This window comes from Myotis daubentonii, chromosome 5 (assembly GCF_963259705.1).
Source record: "Myotis daubentonii chromosome 5, mMyoDau2.1, whole genome shotgun sequence".
Lineage (NCBI taxonomy): Eukaryota > Metazoa > Chordata > Mammalia > Chiroptera > Vespertilionidae > Myotis > Myotis daubentonii.
This window is the reverse complement of record NC_081844.1, coordinates 47,616,723-47,631,564: the sequence shown is the minus strand read 5'-3', so window position 1 is coordinate 47,631,564 and position 14,842 is coordinate 47,616,723. Positions and strand designations below refer to the sequence as shown.

General features: G+C 36.0%; 1 protein-coding gene across 8 annotated transcripts in view; it reads right to left on the bottom strand.

The window, feature by feature from the left end:
• RAPGEF2 (Rap guanine nucleotide exchange factor 2) overlaps positions 1–14,842 on the bottom strand; it is a 241,573-nt gene that overhangs the window by 184,766 nt on the left and 41,965 nt on the right. The window lies entirely within an intron of this gene.

Genomic DNA, 14,842 nt, shown 5'->3' with positions numbered 1-14,842 from the left:
CACTGTGCTGGATGCTCTACATCTATTATCTTTAATATCCACAACAATCCCATACGTAATACTTTATATCTAATAATTATCAAAAGGAAGAGAAATCACAGGTAGTTTTTAAATTGCTCCCCCGACCCACCCACACACAAAATCAGACTCCATAATAAGCAAGATTATATATATGCTACAGTAGATCGAGTCCCAAATAGGTATTCTCCTCTCCCCTCCCCGTCTCCCTCACCCTTTTCTTCCACTTTAATGAAGAAAAAGTGTACATGCTATACTTATCTAACCATCAAACTTAAAACTAAAGTCATACTTTATAAAAATTTACAACTAGACTTGGTATTGTTTCATCTATGATATAACCTTTCAACAATCACCTTTCCAGAAAGCTAAAATTAAGTCCAATCGTAACATCAATCAAAAACTCATTTGTAATGAATAGGAGACTATATGCCTTGATACAAACCAACATAAGTCACTTAACCTGAAAATCAATTCTATTTGAAAAATGGTGAGAAAACCAATGCTCAACCCATATGCCTTGTTGTGAGAAGTACATGAGATAAGTACATAGGTGCCGTATTGATAGTTGGAGACATCATGTGCAGACATGGGTCAGTTTACAGAGGGTCTCTAGTCCAGGTTCATGAATGCACATAACAAACCAAATATTAAATATGAAGATTTTGAGTATGCTTCCCTGGAGGTGGAAAAGTTATTTTCTAATAACAATTATGACAGTTATCACAGATGAATTTTTTCAATATAAAGACTCTCAGATTTTTAATAAACACTTGAAAATTTGTTAGAGACAGCATTGAATGAGCAGAATGGAGGCTTACATTCTGAGGATCTTCTCCCCAGAAATTTATAATTCATGCTTTAAAAAGATTATACAAATTTAGGACCTATCTGTGAGATAATCTAAATTGCCATACCTCTCAAAAAAAAGTCTTAACTGCCCCTATTAAGCAACCATTAGATTCTTGAAAGGTGTCACCATTCTTGATTTATTCATCAAACCTCAACACACACCAGGGATCAAATTTAATATGTATGAAGACAAGCGATTATGTATGGCTGGAATTAACAAACCATCCCAATTGTCATCACAATCTAAATTATTTCTTTAACGCAATGAACATTTTATACAGAAAGAAAAACTACAGGGGAACTACAAGTTATGTATGATGCTAATTTCTGAAAATATAATTTAACTGTTTTAAAAGAAAACTACCTCCAAATACAGTTCAGATCTCTTTTAACCACCTGCTTTCTGAACCCAGTATCACAGAAGAAATTCATTTTAAAACTGTCTTAACCCTGGCTCGTGTTGCTCAGTGGTAGAGCGTCAGCCCTCACACCAAAGGGTCTCAGGTTCGATTCCGGGTCAAGGGCATGTACCCAGATTGCAGTTCATTCCCGCCCCTGATAGGGGAGAGGGGGGGAGGCGACCAATTGATGTGTCTGTCTCACATCAGTGCTTCTCTCTCTCTCTCTCTCTCTCTCTCTCTCTCTCTCTCCCCCACCTCCCTCTCTCCCTTCCACTCTCTCTAAAAATCAATGGAAAAAATATCCTCAGGTGAGGACTAACAACAAAAATTCCATTTTACTAACAGAATTTTTAAAATTCATACTGAGTAATCAATTTATAAAAACAAATTAACACATCTATTTCAAAGTATTTAGAATGCTACATAGCAATCCACATTTTTATGATTATATCCAAGATTTTTAAAACTATGTATATTAAAGAATATCCTCGTTCAAATTGCTATCCTTTTCTTCCTTCTTCTCCTGGTTCCCCCCCCCCCCCATGCAATCACATATCTTTGATCAAAAGCTATTATGAATTCAAAACCTAGAGCTTTAAAGAACTTTAATTTCTAATTGGTTCCAAATATGTAATCACAAGGAATATGCAAAAGACTAAAAATGTAGCATAGGACAAATGATAGAAGAAATTGTTGCAGTACTTTTACCTTTTAAAGCTCAATATGAATAAGCAAACTCTACTTGAATAAGAACTGCCTTGCATTCAAAAAGCATCACTGTGAACGAGGGGGAAAATGAGGATTTACTGGATTACTTACACAGAGAGTGCATTACAAATTCACTAAAATCAAGTCCACTTCCTTTTGGAGTCATTACTTTAAAGCACAAAAGTACCAGATGTTCCTCCATACAGCTTGTTACATATAGAAAAAAATAAATTACATTATCATATTAAGGATATACATCTGACTCTAGTCTAAGCTCTCTGAGCTGTAATGTAATCAACTTTGAAGCAGACTTTCTTTACATGTGTGCTATTGAAGCTGAAATAAATGAAACAAGCACTTCCAAGCCATCGTCCCAACTCTACCAAGAATATTCTTGTGTTATGAGTGGGGCTTTAAAATCAGAAAGAGATTCTGAGGCTTAGTTCTACCATTTACTGGATATTGACCTTGGGCAATTTCCTTAACTTTCCTCTTCTGTAAAATGAGAATAAACATATGTTCTTCATTGGGCTTGAGAGAGGATTAAACTTGCCTAGATATTAACTATTGTTAACATTTCCTATTAGGAGGACAACTATTCGTTATTGACAGGGGAGAAGTATCAATAGGTAAAAGATCTATTTCATAAAATAAATATTATTCTAAAAATATGATGATACACAGACATGTGTCTGTCTATAGTATACCTGACATTACAAAAGACTTTTTCAAAGCCTTTGCACAGCTAGAATACTAATGGAATGTTGAACAAAGATAGTTTCTTGATGGAAAAAAAAATCCTGCTAAACTAAAAAGTGTAAGTATCCAATTAATATGAAGCCAATGCCACTTTTCATATTGAGGTATGAGAGTTCAAATGAATTCTCCTTCTTCTCCAATTAATAAAAGCCTGGTGAGAGGGAGATCAATAATACCTGTGTTATAATTGTCTCGCATTTTCCCACAGGAGCACTCTCCTGATGATGGGAGAACAATAGTACGCCTTCTTCCTAGGTGAAGGAAAAGGATGCAGCCTTCCACCTATGAACAGGATGCTGCCACACAAACTGAGAAGCTATTGTTCACACCGTCAATTAAAATGACTTCCACGCTGCTAAGGAAGAGTTCAAGTTGTAAACTTTTTATTTTATGCTAATTTTCTTAAAAGGAGCAAAATTGTTTGAATCATAAGAAAGTACACAACAGAAGAACAAAACAAGTCACAGAAAGCAATGAATGAGTTGATAATTGGGTGGATCTACCAAGGCCTAGTCAATGTATATATCCTTTTAGATAACAGATTGTTGATTTTTTTTTAAATCCTCACCCAAGGATAGGTTTACTGATCTTAGAAAGAGAAGGGAGTGAGAGGCACATGGATCTGTTGCCTCCCATTCATGCCCCAACCGGGAATCAAACCCACAACCTAGGTGTGTGCCTTGACCGGGAATCAAACCCACCACCTTTTGTTTATGGGACGATGCTCCCATCAACTGAGCCAGGGCAGACAGCTGAAATTTAGAAGGCAAGAAAATATAATGCCTCAAATTTAGTTTGCCACAATATATTCAGACTTTTTTTCAGTGGTCAACCTTGATTCTGAACTATTTTTTTAATTGACTTCTTGGACAAGACTACTAATGCTCAGTTTTCTTGAAAATACCCTTAGCTTGACCCCAGCATGAGACATAAAATCAAAGAAAAGGAAATACTAATTTTGTCTACACAGACTCAGGCAACACACTTTTCCCAAGAAGAAGAAGAAGAATGCCCTGGCATTTTTGCCACAGTGGAATTTGAATTTACACATTCTTGCTTGTAATATGGAAGTAGGATGCAAAAGATAAATAGCAGCATGATCCAGAAAGCCAAAGGTTGAAGGAGATACTTCAAATAGTCACTGCAAATGACAGAGGTGGGCCAGGATAACAATTAAGAGGAAGTATTTTGGCAGCAGAACCTAGTTGTCCATTCTGACTTTGCTATTTATTGCTGTGAGACTTAACATTTCCAAGTTTAATTGAGGATAATGCCTACACTTTACAGTGCTGCTAGCAAGGTCCAATTAGATAAGCTATATAAAGCACGTACACACTAGCTATTATAGAGCTATTGCTATTGTTTCCAATTTAAGGGGGTGGTGTGGGGGAAAATTAGACTCCATAATGCCAAATAAGACAGACTTGAGTAAGGGATTCCAGCAAGGTGGCCAACGACAATTTCTGCTTCCTTCAGGTTCCCAGGTCCAATATAGCAAGTACTGCTAGTAAAATTTCGTCCTTTTTGATAAGATTGAATGGTACAAAAAGAGCAAAAGACTTAGTTACATGTGGTTTCCAAGATACTTTAAACGCTCTCCTGAATGACTAGAGTAAGCTCTACTTTCCTTTTCTTTTTTGCCAACCATGAAGGATTGCTATTGGCAATTACTTACTTCTTCCTCCCCACAGAGAAGAGAGCATTTGCATAATATGTTCAACAAGACACTGTAAATAACAGGTGTCTGCTACTTAAAGGCAGAGAGATTTAGGTAGGAACCTGTTGAATGATTTCTGATCATCTATTAAGTATTTTCAATAAAGATGGTGGAGGTACCGCCCCCATGGAAGACTGGAGATTTAAAAAAGAGAACCAAAGGACAGTTACATGCCTTCCTTTGCTTTTTGTTCAAATACCGTTTATTTTTTTACTATATTTACACCTAAGTAATAATGTTTTCCCAGATAAGGAAAGCAATGAAAGATAAAAGATCACTGAACTGCAATTCCTAGAACTGATTGTTGAGTTGGGAGGGTGGGGAGAAGAAGCGAAAGTGCAATGCAGCCCTAGCCAGTTTGGCTCAGTGGATAGAGCATCAGCCTGTGGACTGAAGGGTCCCAGGTTCGATTCCAGTCAAGGACACATGCCCAGGTTGCAGGCTCCACCCCCAGTGGGGGGCATGCAGGAGGCAGGCGATCAATGATTCTCTCTCATCATTAATGTTTCTATCTCTCTCTCTCCCTCTCCCTTCCTCTCTGAAATCAATAAAATATATATATATATTTTTAAAGTGCAATGCAAACACTTCTAAGAACAAAATTTATTAAAATCTTCCAGTTCCTACTTGCTTCCTTTAAAAAGAAAATATTATCAATTTTCAGTGTAACTCTGAAATGCTGGATAAACAAATTGAAAGAACAACTAATTGGGAAAAATCAGCATTTTGAATGGTACAGCCACAGGGACTACTTGCTAATATTACCACAGAAATTTCATTATGCTTTGCTGGCGCTGCCACCGGCCTCATTTCATACCCCAAACTCCAGTTCATTTTAATGGACAAGGAAAGCCAATGTAATACAAATATTAACGTGGTTATCTCTTAAGTTTTCCCTCCATCCTAAAGAACGTACTTAGTGAAGAATTGCTTTTCACCAATAGGTTATAGATACCAAGAGCAACAAAACTTGTAGTCTTGTAAAACCTGTTCTTCTTTAAAAAAAAAAGTCACTTCTTCATCTTGGATAACAGGTATAGTCAAGTTAAGTCAAAGACATGACTTTGAAACCCTAGAAAGTACGTTAAAGGATCACAGGCTTATAATTCCCAAACTGAAAAGTAAAGAATACAATAAACACATCATTCAGCAATAGCATTTAGGAGTAATGGCAATAACGGATAAATACAATAAACACATAACTTAGGAGCATCAGTAATAATGAATGAAAACATTAAGGCTCCTACCTCTCCCACAAGCTTTCTAATAACCCTGTTGGTTTTTTTCTTTTATTGCCACTGAGCTGGTCCACCCTCCAGCCAGCATTTTTATTGCTATCACATCACAGTTTCATTAAGGGTCACTACACTACAACCATCTGAGTGAGAAGGATCCTTGCAACAAAGGGCAAAGCTGCAGTCCCAACCACATGGTTAATGGAGCCTGCATGTTTATTGACATTTATAGATCGTGAAGTTCCCCGTGAAGGTACAATAGAGAATTATCTTTTCCTCACCTTGAATGGACAATGCAAGAATCTTGACCAGCCAATGAATCAAGCCACATGGCAAGTGGGGAAATGGTTCTAACTTAAATGAGCATCAGGATCACAGGATGAGCTTTCTAAATAATACATATTCCTGAGCCCCTCTCTAGCTGCAGTAAATCATTAACTCTGGAGACCTAGGAATCTATATGTATTATAAGCAGAATCTGTGCCTCCAACGCCCCCAAGTAATTCATATAATCAGATGAGTTTGGGAAACATAGGAAAATAAGGGAACATTTGAAGGAATTATTGGTTTCCTGTCAATATGCAAAAGCACTTAATTACCACTGTACTTCCTCATCTTATGGTGTTAGATAGCATAGTGATACTAGAATTTTGATATTCCAGACAGGGTATAAAAATCAAGGTTTTTATTTACAGCAAGTTAGCTTTATAGCTATCATACAATAACATAACTAACCAAGGATGCCATAAACCAGTTAAACTGAAAATGTTAACAGAAGACATCTTTTTTTTTTTAATTAAATCTTTATTGTTCAGATTATTACATTTGTTCCTTTTTTTTTTTTCCCCCCCATAACTCCCCTCCTCCCAGTTCCCGCCCCACCCTCCGCCCTCACTCCCCACCCACTGTCCTCATCCATAGGTGCACGATTTTTGTCCAGTCTCTTCCCACATCTCCCACACCCCTTTCCCCCCCAAGAATAGTCAGTCCATTCCCTTTCTATGTCCCTGATTCTATTATAATCAACAGTTCATTCTGTTCATCAGATTATTTATTCACTTGATTCTTAGATTCACTTGTTGATAAATGCATATTTGTTGTTCATAATTTGTATCTTTACCTTTTTCTTCCTCTTCCTCTAACAGAAGACATCTTAATGATTGATTGATTACAGCAAGCTCCTACTTAAATTTCTGCAATAAATGTATGTATTTGTTAGTTCTTGTAGGAAAACAGATACATAAGCATATTGAGTAGTACTGGCCAGACTTAAGAGACTTAAAAACTTGGATTTTAATCTCAGTTTTCCTACAAAGAATCAAGTTAACAAAGTTGTCTGAGTCTCATTTATAAAAAGAGGTTAATAATAATGTCATAGTAATACCATTATAATTAAATAAGAAATAGTTGTACCATAAATTTTTAAACATGAATATACTTGAGCACTACCTTAAATTAGACACTATTCTAAGCTATTCTAACTATTGTTGTGGGAGTTTTTGTCTTTTAAAATTTATCTTTATTGTTGAAAGTATTACAGATGTCCCATTTTTTTCTCCCATTAACCCCTTCCACCCCACTTCTGCACCCCCTCCCAACTATTATTTTTAATCCATCAAAAATTTCTATCAATTTGAATTATTTTTTGTTTATAATTTCTTTTTCCCAACTCTTCCTAAGATTCTAACCTGAAATGTAGCCATTATCTAAATTCGATTATTAGATACAGTAGTGTCCCAACTCATAAAGGCCACCTGTTTGAAAGGGATCATTTTCATCCTCAGAAAAGTCTTATGAGTCAGATTATTCAGTATCCTCTGTTTTACAGATGAGAAAGTTCAGACAGGTTATAACTTGCCCAAATTCACACAGCTTATAAAAGAAAGTGATAATGTAGCCTTCTTAACTTACTATGATAAACTATGTCCAGAATAAATTTTAGTCCTTTCCTCCAAAGCTCTGCTAATTCAGGATCCTGGCTGATAAAAACAGATCTTACGTTTTCAGTTAAGTGCACACATACTTCTTCCCCAGCACATTAAAAGGAAATGCCTCTTTAAATCATTTATCTACCCCATCTGGTTGGTCAAGGATATCCTGGTGCCTTTTGCCAATGTACATGTTTTGTTTTTTTTAATTCTATGTATGCCCAAATTTCAAGCTTAGAATGCTTTCTGCCTGTGTTATCTATACTTTATTATTAATAATTATAATTTATATTTACAATAAATACAATCAACATTTCAGCTGGACTTAGTACTCCACTAACTTTATCCATAGAGAGCAGTGATAACCTAAATAAGCAAGCCTACAATTACTCAGCCTACTTTTGCATTTTTATATTACTTTAGAAGACAACAATTTGTAAAGGTGTTTTTTATGAGTTTGACATTATTGTTATTTTAACTCTCACCTGAGGATATGGTTATTGATTTTAGAGAGGGAGAGAGGGAAGGAGAGGGAAAGGGGAAGAGAGAGAGGGAGGAGGAGAAAGTAACATTAATCAGTTGCCTCCTGTATGCACCCCAAACAGGGGATCGAATCTAGTTATGTGCCCTGACCAGGAATCCAACCCGCAACCTTTTTGGTGCAGGGGGATGACACTCCAACTGAGCCACCCAGCCAAGACTGAGTTTGACATTATTGAATCCAATAGTTGAATTTGGTGACTTAATTTTAGGTTAGAATCTTGAAAAGAGTTGTGTAGAGCTGGAAAGGAGACATCATAAACCAAAAATAATTCAACCTGATGATATAAATTTTTGACTGCCTGAAAAATCTAAATTTTTAAAATTAAACTTCTTGAAGTAATAGGTAACAATGGTTAATAACATTACACAAATTTCAGCTATACATTATAATTTGGCATCTGTTAAGTGCTCCCAACCCAAAGTCTAGTTTCCTTCCATTACCATCTATTTGACCCCCTTTATCCAATTTATGTAATTCCCTTCCTCTCTGATAACCACTGTTACACTGTCTGTATCTATGATTTTGCTTTGTTAGTTCACTTGTTATTTTTGTTTTATATTCCCCATATGAGTGAAAAGATATGGTTTTGTCCTTTCCCATCTGACTTCTTTCACTTAGCGTAATACTCTTAAGATCCATCCAATGTGTCGCAAAGGGCAATGAATCTTTATATTTTAAAGACACTTTTCTCAAGAGTTTCAGAGCAAGTATATAAAAAGTGACCATTTTCAAAGTAATTATTTACTGTACGTTGTTTTTCAAATCAATCATGTTGCTCTCTTAAAAATGAGTTCACCTTGCAGCCTAAGGATGTATTTACTAATTAAATGGCACAGATCTGCCAAGAGACAGGGAATGTTGTGTTATTCCTTGAGAAGGAATCAAAAGACACATTTGAGAATTGTCCCATCTTTCGCAATATCACCCACATTAATTCCAGGAGTTCCTCCTGTTCTAAATAGAGTCAATTCAGATAGAAAGCAATGAAAGCTATGCCCAGTAAGGGCCCTACTAGAGAAACAGATACCATCACAATGTTTCATTACGTGAAACTTTTCTCACAAAGACTCCCATTATCTCCTTCTCAACACAGAATTATATTATTGAACATTCCCACCTTTGTTCCAGTCCAAAGGGAAGAAGAAATGCCTAAACAGAAATTCAATTTTCTAATCCGCTTAGATCTTGTCAAAACACAGAAGAGGAAATTAAAAAAAAAAAAAGTGTCAGAGACTATTAAAATGAAAAATAAAAACTGCTCAACTGGAATTGCATATTGGCTATAAGTGCTAAGTTTTCAACTTTTTCCCATCCATCTTCACTTTTGGAAAACTTTAACATCTCACTGTCTACCATAGTATAAGGTTGTCCCCCCTCCCCAATTTGAGAATTACTGTACCCACACCAGCTAAATGTGTCCCCATGTTAATTTCTGTGGGTTATATTATGGAAGTTATAGAATTTTCTGAATTCCAAATATCATTACTCAATGTTTCACCCCTGAAAATCATTGCTTAAAATGAATATGTAAGCTACTCAAAAGCAAAAGTGCTATATATTTCTAATAGGTTATAAAATGACTGGCTTCCTAGACAAACAGAATCATACCTATGGTACATGGATTATCCTCATAACAATTACCTGTACTATCTCAACAGAACATTTTTCTTCACCCACTCAGTCTAGTGTAGAATTCTTACAAAGGCATGTAGTGACATGGAAAGGAAATTTACTGAGATCTGGAATCAAATCTTGAGGTTCTGAGCAAGTCACTGATTCCTTCTGCATCTTTGGTTCCAAATGTGTTTTCTAAAAATGATGAAGTCAAGGGTTTCTACATTCTAGAATCTCCTTAGTCAGTCACTAACTCAGCATCCTACCTATTTTCAGAGACAGTTCATTGTACTCATCTTCAAATACATTAACCTAGCCAAACATCTATCACCAATCGCTTGATCTTTTTTAAATGCTAAATGCAGTCGCCAGTCTGCAAGGCGATCTAAATTAAAAACACAGGGGAAAAAAATGAGAAACAAAGGTAGCATGAGTGGAATGAGAGATTATATAAGAGCACGACTGTAACCTGAGTTCAATGATACTAGGAGTATGTATGCTTCAAATTACAGAGCCAACTTTATGAGTGAAAGGATTTCAAAAGATGAAAACACACATAAGAAAATAATAGTTGGACAATAATATAATATGCTTCCTTTACTTCTTAGGAGTATTCAAGAATTGTGTTAGGAGAGAATAAACCTCTATTAGTGTCCTTTACAAATCCTATCTATCTAGTAAATTTTCTTGCCATTTCACTAAAGCACTGAATCTCACTTGCTTGTCTAGTTCTAACTCCAGCTCAACAACCTCCTAACTAGCCCGCTAAGAGCATACCTCCCCTCTGAAGTTTCAAGAAATAAAATATCATTTATTTAAAATTATACTGTCATATTAATGGTTATTGGATCATAAAATACTAGAGCTGAAAAGGCCTTAGGAAGCATCTGTCCAACTCTTCATTTTATAAGCAAACTAGGGCCTAAAGAAATAAAGCAAGTTAGCTTTTTCACAACGGGTCTACCTCCAGAACACAGGCATCATGAAAACCACCACTAAATCAAAGCAAAAATGGGGAAAGACTCATATCAACATCATTGTCATGGACATGTAGATTTCAGTAAGTCTACTACTATAGGCCATCTGATTTAAAAAGGTGGTGGGACTGACAAAAGAAACATAGAAAAAATTGAAAAGGAGGCTGTAAGATGGGCTTCCTTCTAATGTAAGATTAACTAATTCACAGCTTTACTTTAAAAATCCACTACTTGCCTGGCAGGGGTGGCTCAGTGGCTGAGCATCAATCAGTGAACCACAAAAAGGTCATGGCACATGCCCGGGGTTGTGGGCTTGATCCCCAGTAGGAGGAGTGCAGGAGGCAGCCAATCTAGGATTCTCATCATTGATGTTTCTATCTCTCTCTCCCTCTCCCTGAAATAAATGAAAATATATTTTTTAAAAATCCACTACTCACAAATATGCACAGTAGCCTTCCTTGAACAGCCTACAAGAATTATATAGAATATAATGAACAACATAAACTGGTGAACAAAAATAAAGCCAAAGGAAAAAAAATATTTTAGAATAAAATAGAAGTAATCTGTTATTTGCAGATTTTTAACGTCTCCTACAATTTTTGTGATATTATACTATGTTAGTACAGTTTTGGTAATATTATTATATTTAAAATCTTTTTTCTTGAAATATGATTGTTTATTACATGTAACATTATATTTAAAATCATTTTTCTTGAAATATTAATGTTTATTGCATGTAAATGGCTAATTATTTTGTATCTACGATAGATTTATTTTGTATATTGTAAAAAATAAAATAAAATGAGTTAAAAAAAGAGGAAGAAGAATGAATTTTGAATTTAAAAAAAAAGAATTAAATACATAACTTCCATAGAGTGGACATTCTCTCAAAGAACCAGCAAAGATCCAATTCAGGAAATTGTTTTTAAAATTGTGGGCTGGGGGCACAAGAGAGGCAGAGAAGGACATGCTACATACCCCGGGAAAATCCAGCCATTCCTGTGCTGATATGCAAAGTTAGCACCTTAGAAAACCACTGATAGTTCAGTTGAAAGAAGAAAACAGACTTTCATCTTGAATGACACTTCTAAATTATTTATACCACCAAAATGCATTTAAGAGTCTACTACTTTAAGAGCCATGCTGAATGCACCAATTTTGTTAAGATTTTGGATCCTCAAAATAGAAAATATTTTGGTAAGTATGGGTCTTATTTTATGTTATCCACAGAATGAGGAACTGTAACAGTGGTTTTCAAATTTGACTGCACTTCAGTATAAGCGAGGAAAACTTTTTAAGACGTCCAGTGCCCAGGCCACAATCCAAATCAATTAAATCAGAATCTCTGGGGTGAGACTCCAGCATGAGTAAATCTGTCCAGATGTTTCCAATGTACAATAAAAAAAAAACCACTACTGAACCAGATGATCTCTAGGGTCAGTCTAGTTCCAAAATTCTCATCTAAGTCAGCTCATGTCCACTGAGCCATGCAATTTTAATGATAATAAAGGCTAGCAATGTAATTGTTAAAGGCAGATTATGGAAAGGATATAGTAATTCACCAATGTAAAAGTGTGAATAATCAGAGTGGTATATAGCAAGCACTTGAATATTCACTAACCAACTAGGTATGACAGCAAAACCCCAAATTTAAAAGGTAAAAGAAAGACAATTTGAGCCAACATATTTAAGCAATATAACACTTACAAAATTATTTATCAATACGTGAGGCCATATGATAATTTCTCAGTTTCCCTAACTTTCCCTTATTAATAATTCCCTTGCTATGTGTATCTGTGTGTGTGTGTGTGTGTGTGTGTGCGTGTGTACATAGGATGGGGCAAAAGTAGGTTTGTATTATTTCCCATACAAACAACTGAAAACCTCCTTTTGCCCCACCCCATACATATATGCACTTACATCCTGGCTCTGTCCAGTGAGGGCCCAGAAGAGGGAATAACCCTGCAGCAATGAGCACATCCAACAACCTAGATCTTGGTTTCTACTATCCTTTTCCAATCAAATAAACCAGGGGAGCTTAGAGAAGTGGCTAATTCTAGAACTGGGGTGGGGAAAACACGGAGGAAGCTGAAGCATTTAGTAAAATCAGAAAGTAAGAAAGTGCTTATGGGGAAAAAGAAAGAAGGGGCACATAAGTGGCTCCAAGAGCAAACCTGGAAGAGCTCTAATGCCCAAGGATGGAAAAACCTGAACAATAAAATAATGTCCCATTAAACTATAACCCAAATTATAAAATCGAAATGCCTGAATCCATCATGTTATAAATGTTTGATTGAATAAATAAATGAGGGAGAACGGGTAATCTTTTTTAGAGAGGAATTCCAAATGGTTTATATGGGAGATGAGACTTATATCTCCCCATCCCACCCCTTGAGTGTGGACTGGATTTAAAGCTGTGCTTCCACAGACTGGAGTCTGCAAGAGGAGGGTAGAGAGAACATAACCTCACAGCAGAGAAACCTGACAAACACTACCTGAGCAGTGTGACCCAGGTTACATCGTGACAAGTCACGTGGACAGGATGCACCCTGATATTATGTAACAGTTTGTGGGCTTCCTCCAGAAACTCATACCCACAGTCTCTTTATGAGAAAAACATCAAACCCCTATTGAGGAACATTCTACAAAATAACTCATCATTAGTCGGTCCCTCCCAACCATCAAAGTCATAAAAAAACAAGGCAAGATTGAGAAATGCAGGTCAGAAGAGTCTGAGTGATGACTGCATGCAACTTGATAGCCTGGACGGGATTCTGGAACAGAAAGACGTATTCGTGGAAAAACTAGAAGAATATAAATAAAGTCAAGAGTTTACTGAACATCACTGTAGTATTGGTTTCTTTGTTTTTACCAGTGAATCATGGTAATGTCAGAAATCCAGTGAGAGATATACATGGACTCTCTATACTTTCTTTGCAATGTGTATAATCTAAAATTATTCTGAAATAAAAGTTTTATTTTTGAAAAAAACTATATGCATGTGGACAGATCTTTTAAAAAAAAAAAAAAGCATCACAGTTAAAAAATAATAATGCAAAAAAAACTCCAAAGGTTCAGCAATGGGCATGCTTCCTCTGAATCTCTGAATTTGGATTCAAGCTTGGCAATGATTTAGGCTGGAGAGAAGGAACATTCATCATTTCAAAGGCCTGAAAGCTTAAACCACCTACTTTCCCCTTTCTTCTTAACCACATCCGTGATCAAGACCCTACTCATTCTTGCTCCTCAACATCGTCTTTCTGCTACCACCGTCCAGCATCTATTTTAAGGTTTTCATCCACATGTAGAGGCAGTAATTTGTCTCCCTACCATCAATCTTTTCCTGCCCTATCAATTTCACACAACTTGTTATTTTTCCAAAATGAAAAACTTAAAAACCTCTGATGACACCATACTTTAAACAGACAAAACACACACACACACACACACACACACACACACACACACACCACAAAGTAATAACTGATATTGGCTTTGACCAACTTCTTACTACCCTTTCCCCAAGCACTGTATTTGCTAATCAAAATAATTTGCTCCCAAAAGCCCAAGATAATTTTGCTTTTTGTTTCTTTGTGTTTAATATTTTTCATCTTGTATCGGATTGTGGGCTCCCTAAAACAAGAAACAGCAGGTCTTATTTATTCAGATTCATTCTCCACCAACTAACACAGGACCTTATGCAAAACAGGTGCTTCATACATGTATTTTAATATCCTGAAAAACTTAGTTCCCACTTAAAATCAATCTGAAAATAAAAAATAATAATTTAAAAACCTCCTTAAAAATCAGTTTAATAAGCCCTGCTCAAAACTGGTCATCTGACTGCATTCAAGTCATCTTTTCAACGTCGTACCAATTCAGATGACCAGCACCAAACTGAACTAGACTCTGAGATAAGCCATTATCTTTGACTACAGCTGTGAGCAACTGTGAGACCACAAAGGGGAAGCAAAAAAGGGCCATTCAACTCGATGGCAGAACTGTCAGTACTTTTAAAAAGTCCCATCTGTATGTTACAGACTTGTGTGGCTCTGCTCTGGCCTACCTTTGAAACCAATATTTATGATC